Genomic DNA, 25,860 nt, shown 5'->3' on the forward strand with positions numbered 1-25,860 from the left:
GAGCAGGCTCAGGGAGTCTTACCACATTAGGCAGGAGAGAGTTCCAAGCCCTGAAGTGAGGTAAAGCAGACTGAGCTGCTGTTCCTCCTGAGGAGCTTATATATTTGCCCAGTGCCGAATAGAAGGGAATAATCACTTCCCTTGATCTACTGGCAATGCTCCTACTAATGCAGCCAAATATGCCGTTAGCCTTCTTTGCAACAAGGGCACACGGTTGACTCATATCCAGCTTCTCGTCCACTGTAATCCCAGAGACCTTTTCTGCATAACTGCTGCTTAGCCAGTCGGTTCCCAGCCTGTAGCAGTGCATGGGATTCTTCTATACTAAGTGCAGGATTCTGCACTTGTCTTTGTTGAACCTATCAAATTTCTTTTGGCCAATCCTCCAATTTGTCTAGGTCACTGTGGACCCTATCCCTACCCTCCACCGTATCTACCTCTCCCCCCAGCTTAATGTCATCCAAAAACTTGCTGAGGGTGCAATCCATCCCATCATCCAGATCATTAATGAAGATATTGAACAAAACCGGCCCAAGGGCCGACCCCTGGGGCACTCCGCTTGATACCAGCTACCAACTAGACATTGAGCCGTTGATCACTACCTGTTGAGCCCGACGATCTAGCCAGCTTTCTATCCACCTTATAGTCCATTCATCCAATCCATACTTTTTAAACTTACTGGCAAGAATTCTGTGGGAGACCATATCAAAAGCTTTGCTAAAGTCATGCAGTAATTCACCTGGACTTTTGAGGTTAATTTGCTAAAATAAAGGTGTGTGTTCCACTGAATAACTGGGAAAAATACCAGATGCAATATGCCTAATTCTCTTCTCGGTTACACTGCTTTTACAGTAGTGCAACTCCACTGATACAAGTTTAACCTGATGTGTACAAACAAACAGCTTTTTAATATAAATACTAACAAAGCCAGGATAGTCAAAATATTCTAGCGAACAAACACAATTAGAAATAACATGGATTTAAGATCACTGGGGAATGACCAGATGAGTGACTCAAACCAGGTGACATATGAAAAATGAGAAGAAAGGGAGTCTCAGATTAAAGGGATTTGAATCAACTAGGTATTATTGCATAGAAAATAAGAGCCCCAATTTAAATAATAAATAATAAATAATAATAACAACAACAATACTTTGTATTTAAATAGCATCTTTCATCTAGAGATCTCAAGGTACTTAGCAAATGTAGTTAGGTTTCAATATTTCCACTTTACATCTGGAAAAGAATGGCGTCACACAGCCTTTATGGATTAAAAGTAAATACGTAAAAGCAAAAAAATAATAATAATAAAAAAATAAAACAGTCTTTAATACCACAATCAGTTTCTTGTAAGCCCCCTCAGACCTTCTATCAAAACATTTCCTTTTCTCCTCTGTCCAAATCTATTCTCAGTCTTCCAGTCTTGCAAATGAAAAAGCAAAAATTTAGACTTTACCCCTTCAAATCCTTTGCAACTGAAAGACTTCACCTAGAGAGATGCAAGAAAATTTTCCCCAGCTATTTCTTTTACTGTTACTTTGCAAATTGTTTACACTTAAAGACAGCTTTCTGGAATCACCTAGATGATGTATCCCTAACCCACTATGTCATCATGTTCCCATAATCTATGTCCTACCTTAACCCTGTGCTTTCCTCGTGTATATTACAGTCTTATTTGTCAGTCATGTCTGTCCTTTAGCATCCAGTTCTGCCACCTATACTCACGGTGAGTAGCACATTACTCCATCCTACAGATTAAAATTTATTGTAATAAAGTTTTAACCCCCAAGAAACACGTTGGGTTCCCAAGTGATAGAGTAATTTTATCTCTGGATCCGATCCAATGCCCACTCAAATAAATGCAAAGGCTTCCATTGTGTTGGTGGTTTGTAAATAGTTCCCCCCATTCCCCAGGCTCTTGACTGGGTGCCAAATCTCACCCCTATACAGAGGGCCAGCACAAGGCCTACATACTTCTTAATTCAGACTAACGCCCTCAGGGAGGGATTTCACACTTAGGCATTCACTGGCTGACAATGGCAAGTTTTTAGAGTGCTTAATATACAAATGCTATAAGTCTAAATAATAAGATGGGTGAACTAGAGTGCCTCATATTAAATGAGGATATTGATATAAGAGGCACCACAGAAAATTGGTGGAATGAGAATAATCAATGTGACATGGTAATATCAGGGTACAAAATATATCGGAAGGACAGAACAGGTCATGCCGGTGGGGGAGTGGCACTATATGTGAAAGAAAGCATAGAATCAAATGCAGTAATAATCTTAAATGAACCAACTGTACCATGGAATCTCTATGGATAGTAATTCCATGTTTGAATAATAAGAATATAGCAGTAGGGATATACTACCAACCACCTGACCAGGATGGTGATAGTGACTGTGAAATGCTCAGGGAGATTAGAGAGGCTATAAAAATAAATAAATAAATAAATAAATAAATAATGAGGAATTTCAACTATCCCCATATTGACTGAGTACATGTCACCTCAGGATGGGATGCATAGATAAATTTCCTTGACACCTTAAATGACTGATTCTTGGAGCAGCTAGTCCTGGAACTCACAAGAGGAGAGGCAATTCCTGATTTGGTCCTAAGTGGCGCACAGGATCTGGTGCAAGAGATGAATATAGCTGGACCACTTGGTAATAGTGACCATAATATAATTAAATTTAACATCGCTGTGGCGGGGAAAACACCACAGCAGCCCATCATGGTAGCATTTAATTTCAGAAAAGGGAACTACACAAAAACGAGGAAATTAGTTAAACAGAAATTATAAGATACAGTGCCAAAAGAGAAATCTCTGCAAGCTGCAGGGAAACTTTTTAAAGACACCAATTTAAATGTATACCCCAAATTAAAAAAACATAGTAAGAGAACCAAAAAAGTGCCACTGTGGCTAAACAATAAAATAAAAGAAGCAGTGAGAGGCTAAAAGGCATCCTTTAAAAAGTGGAGGTTAAATCCTAGTGAAGAAAATAGAAAGGAGAATAAACTCTGGCAAATGAAGTGTAAAAACAGAATTAGGAAGGCCAAAAAATAATTTGAAGAACAGCTAGCCAAAGACTCAAAAAGTAATAGCAAAAAAAATTTTAAGTTCATCAGAAGCAGGAAGCCTGCTAAACAACCACTGTGGCCGTTGGCCGATCGAGATGCTAACGGAGAACCCAAGGACGATAAGGCCATTGCGGAGAAATTAAATGAATTCTTTGCATCGGCCTTCATGGCTGAGGATGTGAAGGAGATTCCCGAACCTGAGCCATTCTTTTTAGGTGACAAATCTGAGGAACTGTCCCAGATTGAGGTGTCATTGGAGGTGGTTTTGGAACAAATTGATAAATTAAACAGTAATAAGTCACCAAGACCAGATGGTATTCACTGAAGAGTTCTGAGGGAACTCAAATGTAAAACTGCAGAACTACTAACTGTGGTTACTATTTAAATCAGCTTCTCTACCAAATGACTGCAGAATAGCTAATGTGAGGCCAGTTTTTAAAAAGGGCTTCAGAGGTGATCCTGGCAATTACAGGCCAGTAAGCCTGACTTCAGTACCAGACAAACTGGTTGAAACTATAGTAAAGAACAGAATTTTCAGACACAAAGATGAACATAATTTGTTGGGGAAGAGTCAGCATGGTTTTTGTAAAAGGAAATCATGCCTCACCAATCTACTAGAATTCTTTGAGGGGGTCAACGAGCAAGGTCCCTCACTAAAGGTTCCTAAGCAAAGTAAGCTGTCATGGGATAAGAGGGAAGGTCCTCTCATGGATCGATAGCTGGTTAAAAGATAGGAAACAAAGGATAGGAATAAATGGTCGGTTTTCAGCATGGAGAGAGGTAAATAGTGGTGTCCCCCAGGGGTCTGTACTGAGCTGAGTCCTATTCAGCATATTCATAAATGAACTGGAGAAAGGGGTAAACAGTGAGGTGGCAAAATTTGCAGATGATACAAAACTGCTCAAGATACTTGAAGTCCAAAGCAGACTGCAAAGAGCTACAAAAGGATCTCTCAAAACCGGGTGACTGGGCAACAAAATGGCAGATGAAATTCAATGTTGATAAATGCACATTGGAAAACATAATCCCCACTATACATATACAATGATGGGGTCTAAATTAGCTGTTACCACTCAAGAAAATGATCTTGGAGTTATTATGGACAGTTCTCTGAAAACATCTACTCAGTGTGCAGTGGCAGTCACAAAAGTGAACAGAATGTTGGGAATCATTAAGAAAGGGAGAGAGAATAAGACAGAAAATATCATATTGCTTCTGTATAAATCCATGATATGCCCACATCTGGAATACTGCATGCAGATGTGGTTGCCCCATCTAAAAAAAAAAGATATATTGGAATTGGAAAAAGTTCAGAAAAGGGAAACAAAAATGATTGGGGTGTGGAACAGCTTCTGTATGAGGAGAGAGTAATAAAATTGGGACTTTTCAGCTTGGAAAAGAGACGACTAAGGGGGGATATGATAGAGGTCTATAAAATCATGACTGGTGTGGAGAAAGTAAATAAGGAAAAGTTATTTACTTGTTCCCATAATATAAGAACTTGGGGCCACCAAATGAAATTAATAGGCAGTAGGTTTAAAACAAACACAAAGGAAGTACTTCACACAAGGCACAGTCAACCTGTGGAACTCATTGCCAAAGGATGTTGTGAAGACCAAGACTATAACAGGATTCAAAAAAAGAACTAGATAAATTCATAGAGGATAGGTCCATCAACGGCTATTAGCCAGGATGGGCAGTGATGGTGTCCCTAGCCTCTGTTTGCCAGAAGCTGGAAATGGGCAACAGGGGATGGATCACTCGATAATTACCTGCTCAGTTCATCTCCTCTGTCGCACCTGGCATTGGCCACTGTCGGAAGACAGGATACTGGGCTAGATGGACTCTTGATCTGACCCAGTATGGCCGTTCTTATGGCATTCAAATGTACTGCATATCTCATATACTGTTTATCCCAGTAATGTTATGGTCATTTGGCCAGCCACGAAAACACTTTTCTATTAGATTTAAAAAACAAAACAAAACACAACAAGAAAGCCTGGTTTAGGAGCACTGGACATACCTAATGTCCACATGCAGTATGCCACAACAAAGCCACACATAGCCTCCTCCAAGGAATGGGGAAGGGATTGCATTATAAATAGGTCAAAAGGTGTTAGTTCCAAAGACTGAAAATGAGAATATGGGAAAGTGAAAATGGAATAATTCAGAACACTACATAACAAGAACTACATTACAAGAAGTAATTATAAAATTGCCAAAGAAAACATCTGCAAATGCTGTCAGAAAGCCAAATGTTACAGCTGCTGTTAGACAGTATCTTCCATATTTTGTCATCTAAGCCTTGTGCCACAGTTACAGGATAATTTGCACCTTTGACTCCTCACTGGTCTCTGCAGAATGCAGTCCCCTGCCTTTTCCTGTCCCTGGTTAGAATCCTGTGTTTCACCCACTGACAGACCGGATCCTGAGTTACAGCCTCACCAAATGTGATTCCTCAGCAGTCCTAACTGGGTTTAGCACCTGAAAAAGAATTCCCTTTGGAATTCATTTACCAGCAGGTAAATGCAGTGACTCAAAACAGCTTCTTCAAAACATCATTTTATTTATTTATCCAGAGGAAAATAGCAGTCAGAGAAGAGCACATCAGAAGAAGGAGACAACCAGTGGGGCCACTGGACAATTGAGGTACTAAAGGAGCATTCAGGGAAGACAAGGCAATTCAAACACTTGCTTACTAGGTCTCCCATCTTCTATATGGTGTACATGTCCAACCACCTAAACCTTCTTTTTTGGATGAGGATGATATTTTCTAACATATGCAGCTCTGGCTTAAGAGGAGTAATTAGATGTGGGTAAGGACTCATTTCTTGAGAGAGACAGGATTAGGGAGGTAAATGGATCAGCAGGCTGGAAACAGAATGTCTGTGCTAACTAAGATAGGTAAATGGGTTGGTGTGACTGGAGGCCCAGGGGAGCCAACTGAGGACACTCAATTAGGGTGAACTGCAAAGAATGAGGCAGACAATCCACAAAGCTGGTGGACATTCCAATACTTAGATTTACCAAGCCAGCACAAAACAGCTTCTATAATACCTCATTTGTTACCTAGAAGCCAACAATACAGTTCCCTTAAAGTAAACCAGCCTTAGGCCTCCACCCAGATACCCAAGTTAAATACGATGAGGATCACTGAAAATCTTATTCATCATATAGAAAAGTTCTACCAATTCCAACGGATTGGACACATTAACTTCCAGGTTAATGAATATTCCAGATTTTACCCAAATACACGCTTGCAGCCAATTCTCACTAACTAAACTAAATTAAAAAAAAAAAAGAGAGAGAGAGAGTGTATTGGTTAAAAGATCAGTATACATACAGATCTGAGTACAGTGTTTGAGATCAAATTCATAGTAGAGATGGTCAGCTTTGTAGTTGCAGAAAGTTCTTTCAGAATTAGTTTATAGGGTATAGTCCAATGTCCATTTTCAGGGACATTCAGTCAGGACTGGAGATCTCAACCTTTTGACTTAAGCTTCCCCTGCATGAAGCATTAAGCAGGTCTGAGATAAAAAGGATCAGGACCAAACGGGTTTTTATACAGTTTCAGGTCTTCTTTGACAGCTCAGAGTCCTTCGGCGAACAATAGACAATTATGGAGACGAAGTAGATCTATTTCCTAAGCATCATCAGTAACTAGCTACACAAATTAACATAAGTCTATCACAAACTTTAAAGAGATATATAGACAATCACATTATTTCACCCAAGATTCATCTAAATGTTAATATTCCCTTTTGATCTCTGAATCAATAGCTATAGTGACAGACACGAACTGTCTGTTTACATGGCGAACATTTAACAAGATAGGAGTACACACATACAATTAGCATCACCTCTGATTTCTAACAATATAGGTTTGCATTTCAAAGTTCTAGCCTATCTACCATGGAGTGGCCCTAATTACATTCACATACTTTTCTAACATGTCACTAAAGGTTGACTTTGGGTCATTTAGCCTGCAAGCTGCTTAACCCTTTCTGGCCATGTGTCACACTTTGTATAAGATTTGTTGCAATTATATAACAGTGGGAGCAACAATGGTTTGCATGGTCATACTTTAATCAGATGATGTCACAGTCGGTAAGCTAAGAGACACAACGTCCATACTAGCTAAGATAAGTGGGTACACCCAGTGAACCATTTACAATAGACAAGATAAGCCTAGAATGTAAGATGAGGTAAACAGTAAGTCGTGCATGGACAGTGAGTGGATTGAGCAAGCTGTCCAAGGAGTGGTTCAAATAAAGTAACCAAGCCAATCCCAAAATGTATGATGCAATGTATAGTAAAGACAACGTAATGTGTAAATTTATATAAAGGAAGAGGTTTTCTGTGTAACTTTTGATGTATGATACTTCCTATACACCCCCTATGCTCGAGACTGATCAACTAAGTTTAGCTTTAGTGTATGCCAAATAAAGGAACCTGAGTAATGAGACTGGAGTCAAACTGAGCTCTCGGAAGCTGAGTGGAAAGGAGTCTCGGAGGGAATTCCAACAACATGAGGAATCTGTAAATCACAAAGGCCATAGGGACATAACAGATATGTCTTTCCATGAGGTATAGCATAACTACTGTGTAACAGAGTGGGAGGAATGGCGGGGAAGAGGGGCAGAAAATCAGCAGACTCAAATCCAGTTCAATTTCATCATAACTCTTAACTTACTGAAATACGATCACGGTTCGCTTTCCTCTTTCCTCCACATTTGTATTTGTTATTCACAGAGTGGAAGGCTTTTACCTGTATCTTTGTCTTTTCTTTTGTGACAATCCTCTGTGCATGTCAATGAGCATTAAAGTTATCTTTAGTTTCAATGTTTTCAAAATGCAGGTGCTGTGCACTGTGCTTGAACAGACAGCAACAGGCGATAAAAGGAAGCAACAATCTGGAAGAAATCATCGTCAATGGTTCATGTTTGGTGGCTCATCTCATGTAAATGCTGTTATGCAAAAATAAGAGATAATTTTAATAATGCAGAGCAGAGAGCCATCTGGCACTGTGGTTTTCACCCTTTGAGCTCTGACATCTTCTCTGCAATAGAATACACCAAGAGAAGCACCTTTGTGAGCTGACCAGGAAGAGATTAACTGGCAAGTTGCAAGTATGTTGGTTTAGAACACTGTATTTGTAAAAAGAAAAGGAGTACTTGTGGCACCTTAGAGACTAACCAGTTTATTTGAGCATGAGCTTTCGTGAGCTACAGCTCACTTCATCGGATGCATCCGATGAAGTGAGCTGTAGCTCACGAAAGCTCATGCTCAAATAAACTGGTTAGTCTCTAAGGTGCCACAAGTACTCCTTTTCTTTTTACGAATACAGACTAACACGGCTGTTACTCTGAACACTGTATTTGTAGTTCCTAGAAAAATTACATTATCTAAGGATGCCTGAAAGCTATTCCAAGGATATAGGTTATGCAGAAAATAAACCAGCAGATAACCTAAGTGTTTACAAACCTAGCACCATATAATCCAGGGGTGGGCAAACTTTTTGGCCCGAGGGCCACATCTAGGTGGGGAAATTGCATGCAGGGCCATAAATGTAGGGCTAAGGCAGGGGGTTGGGGTGTGGGAGGGAGTGCGGCCTGTGGGAGGGGGGTCAGGGCAAACGTTTGGGGCAGAGGAGGGGTGCAGGGTGTACGAGGGGGCTCAGGAAAGGGGGTTGGGGTGCAGGAGGGGGTGCATAGTGTGGGAGGAGACTCAGGGCAGGGGATTGGGGTACAGGAGGGGTACAAGGCACAGCAGGGGGCTCAGAGCAGGGAGTTGAGGTGCGGGGTACAGGAGGGGTTCAGAGTGCGGGCTCTGGCCCAGCTTACCTGGAGCGGCTCAGGGGTGGCAGCAGCGCGCACTGGGGCCAGGGCAGGCTCCCTGCCTGCCCTGACCCTGGCCCCACGCCGCTCTGGGAAGCGGACAGCACCACGTTCCTGCAGCCCCTGGGGGAGGAGGAGGAGCAGAGGACGAGCGGGCTGCCCTTGCCTGTGGGTACCTCCCCTGAAGCTCCCATTGGCCGCGGTTCCCCGTTCCCAGCCAATGGGATCTTCGGGGGAGGAGTTCCCCGTTCCCGACCAATGGGAGCTTTGGGGGGGGTACCCACAGGCAAGGGCAGCGCGCTCAGTCCTCTGCCCCTTCTCCCCCATGGGCTGCAGGTATGTGGTGCCTGCCACTTCCCGGAGCGGAGCGGGGCCCACAGTGCCACGGGGGTGCCAGATCCAAAGCCCTAAGGGGCCGGATCCGGCCCGCAGGCCGTAGTTTGCCCACCCCTGATATAATCAAAACCGCCATAAACTTGGCAATGCACTGGTCATGGAAGAACACAAATGCTTTCAAGTGTGGCTCTGGAGAGCATGATCTGGATCCAGTCCCACCGTTTATGCCCATAGAAGTGTTGGGTGTACAAAGACTGCAGGACCAGTGGGGCTCCATGCACTATTTTTGAAGCAGCATTACAAATCTGAAGGGATTACACTGGCTCAAGCAGGGTTCTCAGACGAAGAGAGGTCTTGTCTAGGCAAGTAGAAATGCTCTTTGCTTTTAGAAGAGCCAGCTACGTGATTTACTAAGGGGGCTTTATCAATAAGTATCAATATTTTGGTGACATATTGCATGGATATTAACTGCATGATACACACTTCTAGTGTTTCACAACCACATTACTCCCTTTTTACACTAATTACACGTTTTTCCTTCAATTTTTATAGCTTTATTTTCTTTAAAAAAGGAAGAAGTTGCTCAAACTCTTGTGTATCTATAGATAGGCCAAGACCATATATCCAACTCTGTCACTAGCTAAACTTTACAGAATTGTATAAATAAAATCTGGATCACCTCTTATTTGGATTTTATAAAACCAAGAGCCATCTGACACAGGTTTTACAAAACAAGAATCATCTCCAGTTTTGCTTGTGAAATATCAGCATGTGAGGAAAAGTCAGCCAAGCTGACAAGAAATGTTTGTTTTTAAATTGTAGTCTAGGTAATTACCTTGAAAGTGTTGCAAAAAAATAAAGAGAGTGTCTAACCCATTTGCTGTGAGTAGGTTAGCTGGCTGTTCTATGTCTTGGGTACATGTGATCACCTCACAGGTAGGTTTCTCTGGTAACTGCACTGTTGTTTATTTCGTAGTAAAGTACACACATAGTGGGGACACGCACAACAACATAAAACAAGAGCGAGACCATGGACTTCAGAATCTGGCCCACTAAAAGTATTAAACACAGCTGTCTTCCATTCATACAGTGCTGCTGGCACTGGAGGCTTACTTATCTGTTCCTCCCCACCTCCTTTTAATTGTTTTATTATTTGTATTATTGTAGCACCTAGGAGCACCAGTCATGGACCATGATGCCATTGTGCTAAGCGCTGTACAAACACAGAATAAACAGACAATCCCTACCTCAAATATCTTACAATCCAGGTATTTCTTCTTATAAAAAATCATATATGTGCAGGGGTGGGATCACAAAGTAATGAGAAATGCTTAGTAGTTAACCAGATGGTAAATTACTAAATATTAGCACTTCTGCAAACCACATCAATGTATTTGAAGAGTGTGGCTATGATAAATGCCCAACCCTGAATCCCATACTTCACATTATTTAAACACAATGGGCCCAATTCTACATGCTATTACATTTGTGCAGTTTGTGCACCTCAGTGGGGCTGCACACTGTAACTAAGTGCAGACCATGGCCCACGTTACAATTGATAATGCTGTATTTTTTCCTGTGGGCCAGATTCCTCCTTCAGATTAGGTTAGAATAGACTCAATGGGAGCTAGATTATCTCAGAGAAGAATTTGTCCATAGGCCCCAATCATTCAAGTTTGTTCCATACGGGCAGACCCATGCTGAGCCCTGATAAAATTAACAGGGATTAGCACAGGCTCTGGGAACCCGCTCAGGCAGAACAACTTGGAGGATCGGAGTCTTAGTCTTTATGTGAGTTGTTCATTTGTACTGTACATGCCTGCTTGACTTTTCCACTAAGATTTTGTCTGTGTGAATTAATGAGTGTGTAGATGTGCATAAACTTTAAATTCTATATTTGCATATATTAATATTGGCTGGTAAACCTGTTATGTGATTATACAGCAGCTTAACAATAGCAGGAAAGAATTGGGGGCTTTTACTTGGTTCTGGTCTGCCTACCTAACACTGCTTGTCTTCCCTCTGTCTGGTGCTAATGGCTCTATGGAGGAGTGCTTTCATTCATGCAATGCAGATTATATATATATATATAGATACACACACACATTTATACATAGACACATATATACATACGTACGTGTATATACACATACATACACACACACACACACTTTAATTTACCACAAAAAATAATAGCTGAGACAGAGAAGAAAAAAAATAAAAGGCTGCAGCAGTGTTCTCTTCATACAGTCTTTTCTCTCCACTGCACAGAATGTCATGCTTAAATATTCATCACAGCAGCTCTGGAATCAGCAGGGGTAATTCTACTGTGCAATGATCCCAAAGGGGAGTGAGAGAAATTTCTCATAGACCTGGAGACAGGTCCATTCTGGATCCTTCTAAAACAGTATATAAAGAAACTTCAAAATATACTATTAAGAATTTTCACCTGACCATTTGGAAAGGGGAGGGGGGGACGGGACAGGAGAGTTTCAAAGGCACAAATCGGAGTTAGGCACCCGACTTCTATTGACTTTATATAGGAATTGGGCATTTAACTGCTCTTTGTGCCTCTGAAAATCTCCCCCGAAAGACCAGCTACTCTAAGGGTATGTCTATGCTGCAAGTGAGGGGGGGATTATAGTTTTAATCTAGCTAGCACAGGTGACAGTAGTAGTGTAGATACAGCTGCCTGGGCTCCAGCATGAGCGAGCCATCTCAGCAGGCACACAAGGTTCCCAAGACAGCTTGTACTGAGGGAGCTAGCTCATGCTGAAGGCCATACCATCACATCTACATGTGCTTATTTACCCATGCTCACCAAATTAAAGGTAGCACACATGTATCTTCCTATGTTACAATCACACCTTCACTTGCATAATATTATGCAGATCAGTGTCTACTAGGGTAACATATGAAGTGTCTTTGCCAGAGCAAAAGATGCTGTTTGCACTCAACCATTGAAAACAGAACCTCAAATATAACATGTGATAAATATTTATATTCCTAGAACATCTCACTATAAGTGTAAATCTGTCTCTAAGAGGATAAGGTAATTTATATGCTGAAATGAGAGATCCCTTCTAATTTGCAATGGCAGGGAGAGGTGTGCTTTTGAACAGTCACACATCAGTAATCCATCAATCCCCTCTAAATTGGCAGAGGTTTCTAATCAGCCAATATGCCAACTAGTGGCTCATTACTGCTTTCTGAAGCAGATGGAGCTGCAAACAAGTAAATTGCAAGAAACCTCCAACTGTGCAAAAGCCAGACTTCTAAACCCTATTCTCTCATTTGTACTAGCCTTCTCTTTTCGTATAATTTGCAAAGAAAAAAGCCACACAATTCATTACACTTCAGTTTTTTCAGTCAGACTTAACACAACTAAAATGGTGGAATACTTTATCTCCTTGCAGTTCACCAGCAAACCAGAAAACATCTATTGTCTACTACGGGTCGGGGAAGTGAAATGTCTACTGGGGGGGCGACGACAAGTACTATAGGCTGGTGCCACATGGCATGCAGAATCACAGACTGTATCATTCAGGGGTAATTTGTGTAGATAAGAAAAATTCAGCTCCATCAATAGGGTTTTGCTTTTGCAGCAAAGTAGCTATTAATTTTAAATATATATTGTGGCATTAACTGAAAATAAGGAAACTAATGCCAGCCACTGAGCAACAAAGGATGAATGCATCACATTTCTTCATAGGAGTTGTAGGAGCAGTAATAGGATCATAAAATAAAAATATTCCTATCTATGAAAACAGAATATTTTCTGAGGTGATGTTATTTAAATTATTATTGAAATTTATCTGCTCATGGATGTGTGTTCGGCAAACAACAAAACCAGGAAAAGCACCCTAATATTACTATTACCATGACTGGTCCATCACAACCCTCTTTGTTTCACCTGCTTGTTAAGGCTTTTCTTAAACTAACATTTTCAACTCTTTGGAGCAGGGACTATCTTACTACATGTCTATACAGTATCCACTAAAATGGAGTCCTGATCTAATTGGGGCCTCTAGATGTTACTGGATATATATTGTGACAGGGTCGGGCCAGATTCATAGACACTAAGGTCAGAAGGGACCATTATGATCATCTAGTCTGACCTCCTGCACAACGCAGGCCACAGAATCTCACCCACCCACTCCTGCGAAAAACCTCACCTATGTTTGAGCTATTGAAGTCCTCAAATCGTGGTTTAAAGACTTCAAGGAGCAGAGAATCCTCCAACAAGTGACCTGTGCCCCAGGCTACAGAGGAAGGCGAAAAACCTCCAGGGCCTCTTCCAATCTGCCCTGGAGGAAAATTCCTTCCCGACCTCAAATATGGCGATCAGCTAAACCCTGAGCATATGGGCAAGATTCACCAGCCAGATACTACAAAAAATTCTTTCCTGGGTAACTCAGATCCCACCCCATCTAACATCCCATCACAGGCCATTAGGCCTATTTACCAGACGGCTACAGGAGAGTGATAGAAGGCAGATATATTAGCCCCAGGTTAAGTAGGTCCATTTTCCCTGGGTAAGGTAACAGGGAAGGTTCCAGAGCAATCAGGAACTTTCTGGAAACAATTAAGGCAGACAGGCTGATTAGAACACCTGTAGCCAATCAAGAAGCTGCTAGAATCAATTAAGGAAGGCTAATCAGGGCACCTGGGTTTAAAAAAGAGCTCACTTCAGTTTGTGGTGTGCGTGCGAGGAGCTGAGAGTGAGGTGGTGTACTACTGGAAGACTGAGAAGTACAAGCATTATCAGACATCAGGAGGGAGGTCCTGTGGTGAGAATAAAGAAGGTGTTGGGAGGAGACCATGGGGAAGTAGCCCAGGGAGTTGTAGCTGTCACACTGCTGTTACAGGAGCCACTGTAGACAGCTGCAATCCACAGGGCCCTGGGCTGAAACCCGGAGTAGAGGGCGGGCCCGGGTTCCCCCCATCCCCCCAACTCCCTACTTGATACCGGAGGAGTTGAACTGGACTGTGGGTTCCACCAGAGGGGAAGGTCTCTGGCCTGTTCCATGATCCACTAGCTGGATCCGCAAAGACCGCGGGGATTGTTCTTCTTCCTTTCCCCATGCTGGCCAGTGATGAGGCCAACTGAGTGAACGGCAGATTTGAGCCACGAAAGTGGCCAAACTGAGGGCTGCCGTGAACCTCTGAGGTGAGCAAATCCGCCAATAAGCGCAGGACCCACCAAGGCAGAGGAGGAACTTTGACAAGGAGTTGAGCTTCTACATCCAAGGAATAAGCATATAGTATTTTAATTATTCACAGTAGTTAGTTATTGGTGATAGAAATGTTAGTATAGAAAAGAACTTGAATCTAGATACTTCTGACAAAACTGAAGTCTAGAGCAAATACGGGTACAATGAAGTCAACAGCAAAAAGAATTTACTTCAGTGGGACCTGAACCTAAGCCAACATGTTTTATAACTAGCAATAAACTAAGAAAGCCTTCATTTTTGTTGCAGACTGGAGCCATGAAGCTGAGTATTAGGAAAGCTAACACATTTATTTAATAGTCAACAATGAGTTATTATGCTCTGCCATTTTTAGGTAGCATTTTTCAGTTTTCGTTCACAAGTCTCATCCTTTCCACAAGTATCAGGGGGTAGCCGTGTTAATCTGTATCCACAAAAACAACAAGGAGTCTGGTGGCACCTCAAAGACTAACAGATTTATTTGAGCATAAACTTTCGTGGGTAAAAACCTCACTTCTTCAGATGCGTGGAGTGAAAGTTACAGATGCAGAGATAAATATACTGACACATGAAGGGAAGGGAAGGGAGTTACCTCACAAGTGGAGAACCAAATTTAAGACCTGTTATTCCAATAGGCATTGTGGTTGCCTATATTATGAACACCACATTTGGGAAAGTGCAGTTTTATTGCTAAGTGACTGCAAGTTAGATTACAAAGGTTTGAACTGCAACTGTGAAACTGATTTAAAGAAAAACCTGTTCAAATGAGAGGAAAAATCTTTTTGAATGACCTTTAACGTGCCTTGTATGGTCGCGGTGCACCACAATGAGAGGCATAGCTCCCAGCATTGGGGCACTGTTTACTCTGGCGCTTTATAGCGCTGCAACTTGCTGCGCTGGGGGGTGTTTTTACACATGCTCCGAGAGAGAAAGTTGCAGCACTGTTAACAAGCCCTAAAAAGATAGGAGAGGGATTTTCCAAGGAACAAAGGGCAGTTAGGCACACAAGAGCTCTTTGTGCCTTTGAAAATCTCCCCTTTAATTAGGAAAGGAAGCAGACAAAGAAGTCTCGCAGTTCTTATTGCTCTTTTTCCTAGCATTACAAATCAGTGCTATGCTCCACTACTGCAAAAACACTGACATAGATTTATTCACTTTCTTGGAGGAATTAAGAGTGAAATACTCCCCAATACAAGCAAAATATCTGAGGTGGGATTATTTTTTTTGTCTCTTTATGAACCAGCAGTTCAAAGTTAAATCTTCATTTTACCCCAAAAATCTCAAAGAACATAACTGCTCCAGAATGTAATAACGACAACGACACTATGAAATCCTCCTTTTGGACAGAGCTGACCTAATTCAATAGTATCAATGGAATTAAACAACTGGGGGGACATGCCTCATTCCTAAAGAGCATTTGTAAAGAACTGTACTGAATACAGAGAAGATCACGCCAGTTAGTGGAGATCAAACCTAGGAGCTTTGGCAAGAAAAGCACAACTTATCTACCATGTGATCTTCTGGAGAACTCATAGCTGTAAGAAATCTGCAATCTGTTAAAGCTATTAAAATCAGTCAGGAGTGTGGTGAGGGATACAGGGAGAGAGAGCACGCGCGCACACACAAAGTTACAGCAAAAGGAAAAGAAGGGTTGCTGACAAGACAGTAGATCAAAGTGAAGCTCAGAAACTGGTCCAGGATGGAATTTCAGGTGAGAGTACATTGTAGGGTACAACTGCAGAATGGATATTCAAAGATCTAACAGGAAACAGCATGTCTGAAATCCACCATTTAGAATCATGAGTCCATTTTCAGATTCCTGAGCAAGGAGACAGATGCGCAGCACACACTGAAGCAATGTTGCCCAAGTCCCCACTTGAACTCCTCTGCATATCAGACTCCTGAAGGCCTTGAGAAGAAAGGAGCTTGCACTGAGTTAACAGCTATGTGAAGACACTGTACCTAGAAAGAAATATGTTGTGCTCAAGGGCTACTCTGCTCAGGCAAACCTGTATGAATAAACCCCATGACTAAGAATTAAATTGATCGGAGTTTAGTAAAACTTATGTATTTGATTTATCCGAATTAGTTACCAACTTAGGGATGGAAGAATTCCATGTGTTTTAGAATATTCAAGTTTAACAAGAGATTTCCCTTCATTTAAACCATTATTTTTCATGAGAATCTTAATTTTAAAATATGCAGTTCTAATGAAATGATAGCCTGTGCCACACAAACCATATGTCCTTGCTCATCAATAATCTAGCCTGCTTCTAGAACTATAGTTTTCAACCTGTGGTCCGCGGACCCCTGGGGGGTCACGGACTATGTCTAAGATTTCCAAAGGCATCTGCACCTCCATTTGAAAACTTTTAGGGGTGTTCACAACGAAAAAAAGGTTGAAAACCACTGTTCTAGAACTACCGGAGGAATACAATAGTAATAATAAAAAGGCATGCAGACGCTTCCAACTTGTCTTTTTGCTAGAGCTCCGTGTAGTTTGTATATCAAAAGTTTGGCACTCTCTTTGAAATCTAGAGTTTCACAGAATAATAGAATCATAGAAATGTAGGGCTGGAAGCAGTGATGAGCTGCCAAAATCTTAACAACCGGTTCCCTCCTCACCCCATGATGGGGTCCTGCCCCACCCCCGCCCCCCGGGACTCCTGCCCCATCCAACCCCCTGTGTTCCTTGATGTCCCCCCGCCCCCCCGGGGACTGCTACCCCATTCACCCCCATCCTGTCTGCCCCCAGAACCGGGCAGGAGGGTCTCATGGGCCACCGTATTGGGTGCCCACCCCACCCCGCCCCTAGGAGCCAGAGGGACCTGCTGGGGGACGAGGTGGGGAGTCCCGGCGGTGCTTACCTGGGGCGGTTCCCTGGAAGCATCCAACAGGTCCCTCTAGCTCCTACGGGCGGGGTAGCATAGCTAGGGGGGGAGCAGCCCTCCCCCCCACTGATCACATCAAAAGTGGCGTCTTAGGCACCAACTCTGTTGGTGCTCTGGGGCTGGAGCCCCCACGGGGAAAATTTGGTGGGTGCAGAGCCCCCACCGGCAGCTCCCAGCCTGGCCCCAACTCACCTCCGCACCGCCTCCGCCTCCTCCCATGAATGCGCCACCCCGCCCTGCTTCTCCGCCCCCTGCCCCAGGCTTCCCACGAATCAGCTGTTCGCATGGGAAGCCGGGGAGGGCTGAGAAGCAGGCGGTGGCTTCGCGCTCAGGCCCAGGTAGGCGGAGGCGAGCTGGGGTGGGGAGTGGTTCCCCTGCTTGTCCCCCAGGTTACCTGCTGTGGCGCAGGAGGCCCTCCTCGCGCCCCTCCGCCCCAGCTCACCTCTGCTCCGCCCCTGCCTCCCTGGGCCTGAGCACAAAGCTTCCGCCTGCTTCTCAGCACTCCCCGCTTCCCGCACGAACAGCTGATTCCCGGGAAGGTGGGGGGGGGTGGAGAAGCAGAGCGGAGCGGCACGTTCAGGGGCAGAGGCAGAGTGGAGGTGAACTGGGGCTGGGTGGGGCGGGGAGCTGCCGGTGGGTGCTCTGCACCCACCAAATTTTCCCCATGGGTGCTGCAGCCCCGAAGCACCCACGGAGTCGGCACCTAAGGCGCCACTTTTGGCCGGTTAAATTTAGAAGCCCTTTTGGAACCCGTTGTCCCACAAGGGACAACCAGTTCTAAATGGGCTTCTAAATTTAACAACTGGTTCCAGCAAACTGGCTCCAGCTCACCACTTGGTAGGCTCAGCTCTCTAGGGTGGGCTCCACCCCCTCCCCTAGTTTCAGGGCCCCAGGCAGGATGGGTGGTGCCCACTGTGGGAACTGGCCCTCAGGCAGTGATGAGTTTCCAAAATCTTAACAACCGGTTCCCTATAAAAAGTTCTGATTTAAGGGATATGCCCCAGTATGTATTTTTTGTACCAACAGGGTTACCATACATCTGTATTTTCCGGCGATTTAAGAACCAAAAAGCCTGACCTGTCTGGGAAAACATGGATGTATGTTACCCCTACGTAAAAGTTCTTTTTTAAAAAGATGGGCCTGAACTAGAAATGAGCTCCGTTTCACAAGTGTGGGTCCCCGCCGCTCCCTGGGGGTGTGCTAGGGTGACCAGATGTCCTGATTGTATAGGGACAGTCCCAATTTTGGGGTCTTTTTCTTACATCGGTTCCTATTACCCCCCACCCCCTGTCCTGATTTTTCACACTTGCTGTCTGGTCACCTTAGGGTGTGCACATGCGTGGGTCCCAGCTGCTCCCTGCCCCCCTCATTGAAGCAGGTGTGTAGGGTTACTGCCGTGGGAACTGTAGGACACCAGTGGACGTGGGGCCGGCTGCAGACAGGGGCATGGGGCAGGGCTAGCTGGAGGCTGGGGATGCAGGGGGTGCGGAGCTGGCTGGAGACAGGAGGGTGCGGGGTTGGCTGGAGGCAAGGGGGTGCAGGGCTGGCTGCGGGCAGGGCAGGGGGTGCGGAGCTGGCTGGAGACAGGAGGGTGCGGGGTTGGCTGGAGGCAAGGGGGCGTGGGGCTGGCTGGAGGCAAGGGGGCGTGGGGCTGGCTGGAGGCAAGGGGGCGTGGGGCTGGCTGGAGGCAAGGGGGCGTGGGGCTGGCTGGAGGCAAGGGGGCGTGGGGCTGGCTGGAGACAGGGGCTGGCTGCAGGCAGGGCAGGGGGGTTCAGGGCTAGCTGGAGACGGGCTGGCTGCGAGCAGGGCAGGGGGCGTGGCGGGGTGGCTGGAGACAGGGGCTGGCTGCGGGAAGGGCAGGGGGTGCGTGCGGCAGGGGTTGGCTGGAGACAGGGCAGTGTATAGCTGGAAACGGGCTGGCTGCGGGCAGGGCAGTGGATGCGGGGGTGGCTGGAGACGGGCTGGCTGCAGGCAGGGGGTGCAGCAGGGGGTGTGCCATGCTATGGTGTGAAAGTTCTGTTGGCTTCTCCTTGATGGAAACCCCCCCATTCCCCTTCCCGGTTTCACTCTACTTTCCTGTAAGCTAAGCACCCTCCCTTCCCCCCTTTGATCACCGCTTGCAGAGGCAATAAAGTCATTGTTGCTTCACATTCATGCATTCTTTATTTATTCATCACACAAATAGGGGGATAACTGCCAAGGTAGCCTGGAAGGGGTGGTGGAGGAGGGAAGAACTGGGTGGGGTGGTGGAAGAGGGAAGGACAAGGCCACACAGCACTTATTGAATGCCAGCCTTCTGTTGCTTGGGCAATCCTCTGGGGTGGAGTGGCAGGGTGCCCCCCCACCACGTTCTTGGGCATCTGGGTGAGGAGGCTACGGAACTTGGGGAGGAGGGCGGTTGGTTACACAGGGGCTGTAGCGGTGGTCTGTGCTCCTGCTGCCTTTCCTGCGCTCAACCATATGCTCCTCCAGAGCATTGACTCCTGCCTTCTTTCAGCAAGCTGACGCCACCTACCATCTTCAGCCCGCCACCTCTCCTTGTGTTTTCCTGCACTCTGAGATTGTCTGCCTCCACATATTTTGCTGTGCTCTGTCAGTGTGGGAGGACAGCATGAGGTCAGAGAACATTCCATCGCAAGAGTGTTTTTTTCGCCTTCTAATCTTCGCTAGCCTCCGGGAAGGAGAAACATATGCAGCTGGTGGAGGGGGGAAAAAAAAGGGAGAGTGGTAGTTAAAAAGACACATTTTATAGAACAATGGGTACACTCTTTCATGGTAAACCTTGCTGTTAACGTTATATAGCACATGGTAAGCCACAGTCTTTTGGCTTCTTTAACCTTCATAACATGTGGGAATGGCTTCAAACAGCAGCGCCCTCATTTCCCATACTAAGTAGCCATTGGGTTGCCCATTAAAAATGGGTTGGCAATTTAAAAGGAGGGGCTGCGGTTTCCAGGTTCACGTGCAGCAGAAACCCAACTTACCCTCCCCCCACCCCCCACACACACACCCAATACTCTGGGATGATGGCTTCACCCCTCCCCCCCACCGCGTGACTAACAGCGGGGAAGATTTCTGTTCAGCCACAGGCAAACAGCCCAGCAGGAACGGGCACCTCTGAATGTCCGCTTACTAAAACCACCCTATTTCAACCAGGTGACCATGAATGATATCACTCTCCTGAAGGTAACACAGAGAGATAAAGAACGGATGTTGTTTGAATGCCAGCAAACACTGGGACCATACGCTGCAATGCTTTGTTCTGCAATGATTCCCGACTACGTGCTCCTGGCCTGGCGTGGTAAAGTGTCCTACCATGGAGGATGGAATAAGGCTGCCCTCCCCAGAAACCTTTTGCAAAGGCTTTGGGAGTACATCCAGGAGAGTTTTATGGAGATGTCCCTGGAGGATTTCCGCTCCATCCCCAGACACGTTAACAGGCTTTTCCAGTAGCTGTACTGGCCGCGAATGCCAGGGCAAATCAATCATCAAACATGCTTGCTTTTAAACCATGTATAATATTTACAAAGGTACACTCACCAGAGGTCCCTTCTCCGCCTTCAGGGTCTGGGAGCCCTGGGTCCAGGTCCAGGGTGATAAACAGATCCTGGCTTTGGGGAAACCAGTTTCTCCCCTTCCTTGATGTGAGCTATCTTCCTCGCCCCCAAAACCCACTTCCATGTTGCCTCCCACTCCTTGGACGGAGTCAAAGCACAGGGTTGGGGTAGTGGTGGCTGCACCCCCTAGAATGGCATGCAGCTCATCACAGAAGCGGCATGTCTGGGGCTCTGAACAGGAACGGCCGTTTGCCTCTCTGGTTTTTTGGTAGGCTTGCCTGAGCTCCTTAAATTTTCATGCAGCACTGCTGCGAGTCCTTGTTATAGCCTCTGTCCTTCATGCCATTGGAGATTTTTTCAAATATTTTGGCATTTCGTCTTTTGGAATGAAGTTCTGCCAGCATGGATTCATCTCCCCATACAGCGATCAGATCCCGTACCTCCTGTTCGGTCCATGCTGGAGCTCTTCGGCGATTCTAGGACTGCGTGGTCTCCTGTGATGATGAGCTCTGCATGGTGACCTGTGCAGGTGAACTCGCCACGCTGGCCAAACAGGAAATTAAATTCAAAACTTCGCGGGCCTTTTCCTGTATACCTGGCCAGTGCATCTGAGTTGAGAATGCTGTCCAGAGCGGTCATAACTGAGCACTCTGGGATAGCTCCTGGAGGCCAGTACCGTTGAATTGCGTCCACAGTACCCCAAATTCGACCAGGCAAGGTCGATTTCAGTGCTAATCCCCTCGTCGGGGTGGAGTAAAGAAATAGATTTTAAGAGCCCTTTAAGTCAAAAAAAAAAAAAAAAGGCTTCATTGTGTGGATGGGTGCAGGGTTAAATCGAGATAACAATGCTAAATTCAACCTAAACTCGTAGTGTAGACCAAGCCAAAGCCTAATCAGATGGACTATACAGAAAATCTTATCTTCAGAAAGAAATATTTCATTCATAGTGACTGAAGTATACATATGCCAAATAACAGCAATGTTTTTATAACGATTCTTGCAGCTGCTGTTACACTCCCATCGGTCATTTAATGGAAAGCATGCCATATTTCTCAGTTTTTCTTAATTACAATGAACAGATTTTGCATATAATTAAAAAGCCCATAAACAGAAAAAGCCTAGTAAATGTATAATACTGTGCTCCTTTTTGTGGCAGTAAATTAATCTGCTTTATGACAACAGCTCCTTGCAGCATACCTGAACACTGCAGAATAAAAATGTAAGATTACCACATTGCTGCTGTCTTCCCTTTAAAAAACAACAACAAAAACCACGATGCTCGTATATCACCATTTTTCTGTGCTCTGAGATACTCTATGCTCTTTTACCTAACCATAGGATTCCAAAGAGTTGTAATCCATTTTCATATCTTTGCCTCTTCCTTACACGTGATCTCAGAATGGTCCCTCATCTCAGGTACTTCAAAGTTCAGCTATTTTATTAATTTGCACTATTTCACCAGGCAAAAAATATACCGAGATTGAATGATCTCATTTCTAACAGGGTGGATAAAAATCAATTTAAAAAAAAAATTGGATTTTTTTTATTTAAATCAGATTTTTTTTTATAAGTTTTTTCCTCAAAGAGCTTTTTATATAAAGATAGTTTTAATTAAGATACATTATAGCTCAAAGATATCTCATCATGGAATAGGGATTATAAATTCTAATTCTATAGTATGAGACAATATATTCATGTAATGTTTAAGGAGAGTTTTGTAAATGAATTCCAATAGTTCATGGATTAGGGACCCACTCTTATGGGGTTCCACAGGTTTCTGTATAGATTATTTAGGTTAATCTTTCTATCTACCCAGTGGGACTCAGTGTTCAGTCTAGAAGATACCATCAGAGATGCTTAGTTTGTTTTGCAGTTCTCAAACTGTGGATTTGTGTCTCCAGAGGTAACATGTTTGTTAACAGCTAAAATGTTTTTAAATAAATAAATAATATATAGAGGTAAGAAATAACAGATCTCAACTCTATTGTCCCTCTGCAAATTTGTGTACACAGAGCCAATCCCTTACCTCTCTCTAAAAGTGCAAAGTTTCAAAAAGTTCAATGAATAGAAGATTTTGGGGGCGGAATAGATCTGGACAAGGAGAAGAAGTCTGGAGATAAATGTGAGAAGCGAAGGACATATGCTTGTTTTGTTAAAATATTATGTTTGCTGTTGAAGAAAAAAATCCAGAATACTTAACATTGTTGTTTTAGTTAAATAAAACAATTCAAATATCTGTCTGGTGATGTTCTCCTCCTAATACAGCATGGCAAGAAAATCCTCCAAATATTAATGATTAACCTGTTGAATTGGAGATAGTTCACCTCCCAATGACTTCATAAATATCTGCTTCAATTACCTTTTGTAAATGAAATAACCAAACAATCATTCATTTTCTGATATAGCCGTAAAACTAATCTGAAAAGTTTTCAAAATAAATCACTGTTTACAAATGTATAGTGTGTACCTTCAAAAAATGAAACCTACATCTATCTCGGAGTTGTGAAGAATATGTATTATGGTTATAACAACCAACAAGAATGCACTTTTATGTAGAAAACTATGATTAAATCGAGTCTTCATATCCACCGTTTCTAAGGATGTCCTGGGGCAAAAAAAGGAGGGAAATAATGTATTTTTAAAAGTGATGAACCCAGATTCACTTGAGTCTACATAAGTGGAAAGGCTATTAAGGAGAGATGATAAGCAGGCAGCAACCTGCCCTGTATCAGAGGAACACAGAGTGCCAGTCCAATGTGGTTGGTGTTGGCTGGAGTGGATGTGACGAGCTGATACTGATTAAAGTTAACCCTCTAACTGCAGAATTCCTATGCAGCCTCAATAGAAATTTACACCTGGCTTTCCCAGTGGAAACCCCAATGGAATTCAGCGGGTAATAATACCTGCCTTTTCTGGGAAAGGATACAGGTTACACAAGTGGCATAACCCTCACTTCTCTGTGGCATCTCCGCAGACTTAGCCTTCCAACATCACTGAAGTGAGCTTTCGCTCTTGTATAAAATCTCAGTTTATTTGGTAAATAAAAAATGAGCCAAATATGGCAACATATTCATCATTACTCAGTCTTAAATGGTGTCTGAACAGTCAAGAGAAGAAGGTTTTCGTTGTATCTACTCTAGCTGTAATAGCCAATAAGATATTGATTCACGATATTTAGTTTCTTGCAGCAGCGCTGGCTGGTTCTCATCACTCTCCTTCCAAGAATTTCCATAAACATTTCTCATTTAAACTCTCCAGGCTTCGCCCACAACTACTGAACTCATTATTTCTATATTTTAAAGATCGGTAAATCCTGATTTTAGCACTCTTCAGGTAGATAGCTGACCTACATCTCTGCAGCCTGGTTAGGCTCCATAATCACAGAGTGCTAGTTGTACTTTGAAGGGCAAGCACCCTCTCCAGAGTGCCTTAAAAGTAACTAGCTCCAGCTTCTTTTTCATGGAACAGCAGAGGGGGTAGGGGGCAAAACGACTGGGGAACTATGTGATGTGGGAAAGCAACACCTCCCTCTACTTCAGTTCATGAAAGGGTGGAGTCTCCCAGATTTAGTGGCTGAAAAAAAATATTCAGGGATATCATCCAAGTGGCTCTCTCCTTTAGATACTAAGTAAACTTAACTCCTGTTACATTTTCCCTCAGTCATTCCTAATGAAACAGTACAATTTTACAAGAAAGTATACTCCTAACAGGATCTCTGGGATAACAGATTTTGTATGTCATCATTTCAAGGAAGCAATTTGCAAGCTTTCTTCTCAGAGTATAACAGAATCCATGCCTTTATCTCTTTCATAAAGAACTGTTCTATACATATCTCTCCTTTCTCCAGTGGATTCCAATCAGTTGCCTATACATAATTTCATTTTCCTTCCAAAGTTAGTCCATTATATTTGTTCAGTTACTTCCTGAGCCTGCCCTAATCTCACTTCTAATTACAATATCAAATGACAAAATCACACTATTTTGTGTCTTTTATATATCTTATATTGGCTCATTTCCTAAGGTAAATGTGTAACTGTCTTTCTGCTAGGAAGCTGTTAGACCCTCCTCTGAAAAGAAGGAGAGCTCTGCAGTGATTCTTTTAAAAAAGGGAAGCATATTTCCATTGTTGTTTTGAAATTATAATTCCAGTCAATGTCCAAATAGGCTATGATTAGTGTCTTGGCCTGTTCGCAGATATCCCTTATCATACCAAATCTTTGCCTTTTCTTTTCATGCTGTCCTGAAGGGTCATAACAGTCTCCTATAATAAAATTTTTAATATTATTTCTGTCATTCACCTCAAAGTAACTAGCCCTGCTGAAGTAGCCAATTTATATCGATTATTCTTCCCTGAGCAGTATAAGTAATAATCTTACTCACCATCATGCTCACACACACACCCACCCCTCATTCAGATAATAATAGTCCTGTTAATTTTCTGATTTACCCTAATATTATACTAAATTAGGGGTTCTCAAACTTAATTGCACCGCGAACCCCTTCTGGTAACAAAAATTACTTCACAACCCCAGGAGGGGGGGACCGAAGTCTGAGCTTGCCCAAGCCCCACTGCCCGGGGGGGGGGGGGGGAGGGGGGGGGACGACAACACGGACGGGCTTAGACTTGCTGGGGCCTGGGGCTGAAGCCCAAGCCCCACTGCCCAGGACAGGGGGCCCAGGGCTGAAGCTTTGGCTTTGGTCCTGGGCAGGGGGCTTGGGCTTCAGCCCCAGGCCCCAGCAAGTCTAAGCCAGCCCTGGCAACCCCATTCAAAAGGGGTCATGACCCAGTTTGGGGTCCCAACCCACAGTTTGAGAACCGCTGTACTAAATCAGACATTTCCTTTAAATTTTTGTTTGGAAGTCAACAGGATTTCTCTGAATCCCTTTATCCATGAAGCAACAGGGTTTATTTTCTACTCCTTCCTCTCTTTTCACTGATAATTTT

General features: G+C 43.9%; 1 protein-coding gene across 3 annotated transcripts in view; it reads right to left on the reverse strand.

The window, feature by feature from the left end:
- Positions 1 to 25,860, reverse strand: part of SMPD3 (sphingomyelin phosphodiesterase 3) — a 248,517-nt gene that overhangs the window by 107,985 nt on the left and 114,672 nt on the right. The window lies entirely within an intron of this gene.

This window comes from Chelonia mydas, chromosome 12, assembly GCF_015237465.2.
Source record: "Chelonia mydas isolate rCheMyd1 chromosome 12, rCheMyd1.pri.v2, whole genome shotgun sequence".
NCBI lineage: Eukaryota > Metazoa > Chordata > Testudines > Cheloniidae > Chelonia > Chelonia mydas.